Raw genomic sequence first — 4,254 nt, 5'->3', positions numbered from 1 at the left:
CACCCATCATTATCTTTTAGTTCAAGGCTCCTACGGTTCATGCCCTAATTAACACCCAATATCTTTCATAATATAATGCTGGCTGGACCCCTATCTTTTAGATTGTCAGCATAATTCTCACTTCCCTCCATAACTTTCCAATGTACTCCCTGTTCAGCTTCCTCTTATTGAATCACAAGATTCTTGTCCTATAATGTCTTCATAAGCAGTCTGGACCCAATGGTCCCTCCATCCCTTAGTGTGTCAGCATTAATTCAAGTACTCTTGTTTTGTTTGCCCCCATTGGAATCAAGCAGACTCTACCCTATAGGCCTTCCATTTTAGAAGCAGCGACTATGCATCTCCTTTATCATTAGTGTCAGGTCAGCAGACCCATAGTTCTCTCCCTTTCATTAGTTCAGTCAGCAGCACCATGTTTCTCCCTTCATTACGTATCTATTTTTAAGTTCAGCCATTTTTATACATATAGTCTGTCCTATTATATCTATTTACTCCTACAGGTTTTAGCTGTAACTGTAGATCTTTTAGTTTAGCTGGGTAACTGTAGAGCTCTATGGGTTTAGGCTGTGTAACTTAGAGCCTTTGGTTTAGGCGGTAACTAGTAGAGCTCTTTTAGGTTTAGGGCTGGGTAACTGTAGAGCCCTTTGTGACAACAGTACTTCTGATTAAAGAAAAAGTGCTTTCTAAAATAAATGATTGATTGAGGAACCTAAGAACAAGCTATTAAGCCAGTCAATGACACATGCTTGCACAGCCTAGCTGTAACACACAGTGACGTTCTGTAACCTATCTGGAGTGGTATTGATGTGCGATCACTATGTGATGAAGAGGTTAACGTGGCCACCACCTTTTACTGGCGCCTTCATGTGATCACTATGGATGAAGAGGTTAACGTGGAACCCACCTTTTTACTGCCCCTCATGTGATCACTATGGATGAAGAGTTAACGTGGAACCCCACCTTTTACTGGCTGCCTTCATGTGATCACTATGGATGAAGAGTAACGTGGAACCCCACCTTTTTACTGCGCCTTCAGTCTCTGCAGCTGAAATGCTACATCCTTCGTCAGCAGCTCCAAGTCTTCCTCTATCTTAGACTGGAAAATAAACACAGTAAGTAGAAATGTTTAGTTGTCGTATCATTTACCTCTGCTCGACGTGTCCCTCGGTTGGTTTATGCATTGTGTATGTTTTCTGTGTCTTTGATTGTCGCTGTTGTTACCTCGTTCACTGGTTTCCCAGCAGCTTCCTGTACAGCTTTTCACAGATCTTTCTCTGCAATCAATCAATCAGACAATCAAACAATCATATCTATTTTAAAAGCTTACCTGTACTTTTGTCAGCTGTTTGTCACACATTGCTTTGACAGATTAGTGTGAGAGTCTTCTCTACAGACATTAGCTGGGTTCTAGTGCAGTGTAACAGAATCACTGAAACACAAAAAGGGCCACAGGAAATCCTGTCTGTGTTTGAGTCTCCATGTGAACATGGTTCACGCATTCACATAGGAAGTGTCCCAAAAATGGCACCCTATTTCATATATAGTGCATTATTTTTTACCAGAGCCCTATGGACCCTGGTCAAAAGTAGTGCACTATGTAGGGAATAGGGTGCCATTTGGGAGGCAGTTMTAATGTTTGAGACACTTACTGGGTGAACGCATTCCTTCACTTCATCCAGCAGGCCCYCAAGGTCAGGATAATTTCTGTCTTGTCTCTGGAGAACTTCCCGATAAAAGTCCACGATTTTGAGCAGGACACAGCCGTGGTACTGGACATGGGAGGGAACAGGAGAATGGACATTGTGTTAGTRAATGTGCTGCCGAGGTCGAGCCCGATGGACATGGTGTTGATGGAACTTCTTCATTGCACTCATTCGTCTCAGACTCATGCATGATCCCAGAGCTTGCACCAATACATCAATCAATCAAATGTTTTTTTTTAAAGCCCTTTTCACATCAGCCGATGTCACAAAGTGCTTTACAGAAACCCAGTCTAAAACCACAAAGAGCAAGCAACGCAGAGGCAAAAGCACAGTGGCAAAACTCGCTAGAGAAGAACCGGGAACCTAGAGAAGAACCGGGCTCTGAGGGGTGGCCTGTCCTCTTCTGTGTCAGTCCTTACCTTCTTGTGCTTCTTGATCTTGTCAAAGGTGACTGTCTTTAACAGGATCCTGCCATCATGAGACGTGTTTGTCTAGTGAAGGAAACGACAGGTACAGCATGTCAATCTGCTGTACAGACTCATTCACACATGACCCATCAAAATAGAATGTATCTGGTTAGCCATGGGAGGAAGACCCATCAAAATAGAATCTATCTCTGGTTACATGGGATTGTAATGACCCATCAAAATAGAATGTATCTCTGTTAGCCATTGAGAGTGTATGACCCATCAAAATATAATCTATCTTCGGTACCATTGGGAGTTAATGACCCATCTAAATAGAATCTATCTCTGGTTAGCCATTGGAGTTAATACCCATCTAAAATAGAATCTATCTCTGGTTAGCCATTGAGTGTAGACATCAAAATAACTATCTCTGGTAGTCATTGAGAGTAATAACCCATCTAAATTAGAATCTATCTTCTGTTAGCCATTGGGAGTGTAATACCCATCTTAAATAATCATCTCTGGTTACCATTGAGTGTAAGACCCATCAAAATAGAATCTCTGGTTACCATTGGAGTGAATGACCCATCAAAATAGAATCTATCTCTGGTAGCCATTGGAGTGTAATGACCATCAAATAGAATCTATCTCTGGTTAGCCATGGAGGTAATGACCCATCAAAATAGAATCTATCTCTGTTAGCATTGGGAGTGTAATGACCCATCAAAATAGAATGTATCTCGGTACCATTGGAAGGTACCCATTATTTGACCACTCAAAACTCAAGTTCAAGCCTTCCATAAATATTTCATACATGAAATCATCACAAGCCCCATAAACACATGATGGTGTTATGATACCATTGGAGACCTGCGACATCTTACACTGAAGTGACACATTACACATTTTGCCGTACACCGCTTCAGTAAAGATGTGTGATTTATAACACGCGTTATTTCCTGTTTCAAGGTGTATTTCCTGTTATACACATGTGTATTTCCTGTTATACACGGTATTCTGTTTACACGGGATTTCCTGTTATACACGGGTATATCCTGTTTCAATGTATTTCCCTGTATACACGTTATATCCTGTTTATACACATGTGTATTTCACTGTAATACACATGTGTATTTCCTGTATACACGGGTGTATCTTTAACACATGTGATTTCCTTTATACACTGTGATATTCCTGTATATGTTACACATGTGGTATTTCCTGTTATACACGGGTGTATTTCCTTATTTACACATGTGTTACTTCGTATAACCATCCTGTATCACATGTATTCCGTTATAACATGGTGTATTTCCTTATACACGTGTATTCCTGTATACACATGTGTATTTCCTGTTATACACGTGTGAATTTCCTTTATACAGAGGTACTTTGCCTGTTAACATTTATTTCCTGTTATACACGATGTGTATTTCCTGTTATACACGTGTGTATTTCCTGTTATACACCGGATTCCGTTAACAGTGTCATTCCTGTTATACAGAGTGTATTTCTTTATACAATGTGCTGATTTCCTGTATACACATGTTCCTGTATACACGTTTGTATTTCCGTTTAGACACGGTGTATTTCCTGTTACACACGTGGTATTTCCTTTATACACCGTGTATTTCCGTTTATACATTTCTTTTCCGTTTATTACCGATAACTGACTGTATTCCTTTTGTAACACGTGTGTATTTCACTGTTATACACAGTGTTATTTCCTTTATACACGTGTGTATTTCTATACAATGGTATTTCCGTTATACACTGTGTTTTCCTGTTATACAATTGTATTTCCTTTTATACACTTGTATTCCGTAACACGTGATTTCCTGTTATACATAGTGTGTATTTCCTGTATTACACGATGTGTATTTCCTGTTTATACACGTGTGTATTTCCTTTATCACAATGTTATTCCTTGTGATACACGGTTCTGTATGTGATTCCTGTATACACAGTGTATTCCTTCATACAGATTGTATTTCCTTATACACATGCTGTATACAGTGTACCTTTAACACGGATCGGTGTATCCTGTATACACATGGTATTGTTCATGGATTTCCTGTATAACATGTTATTCCGTTATAACATTGTATTCCGTATACAGATGTGTATCCTATCTCTCTCTTTTT

General features: G+C 39.7%; 1 long non-coding RNA gene across 1 annotated transcript; it reads right to left on the bottom strand.

Moving 5' to 3' along the window:
• Nucleotides 1–1,016: 1,016 nt before the first annotated feature.
• On the bottom strand, nucleotides 1,017–2,203 carry LOC112074634 (uncharacterized). Its single transcript, XR_002894795.2, has 4 exons — nucleotides 2,123–2,203; nucleotides 1,650–1,769; nucleotides 1,222–1,274; nucleotides 1,017–1,096 (listed from the first exon to the last, which is right to left on the bottom strand). It is a non-coding gene; the product is annotated as an uncharacterized lncRNA (long non-coding RNA).
• Between the last annotated feature and the right edge of the window lie 2,051 nt (nucleotides 2,204–4,254).

Source organism: Salvelinus sp. IW2-2015, unplaced genomic scaffold (assembly GCF_002910315.2).
Source record: "Salvelinus sp. IW2-2015 unplaced genomic scaffold, ASM291031v2 Un_scaffold2731, whole genome shotgun sequence".
Taxonomy (NCBI): domain Eukaryota; kingdom Metazoa; phylum Chordata; class Actinopteri; order Salmoniformes; family Salmonidae; genus Salvelinus; species Salvelinus sp. IW2-2015.
This window is presented reverse-complemented; position numbering and strand designations above follow the sequence as displayed.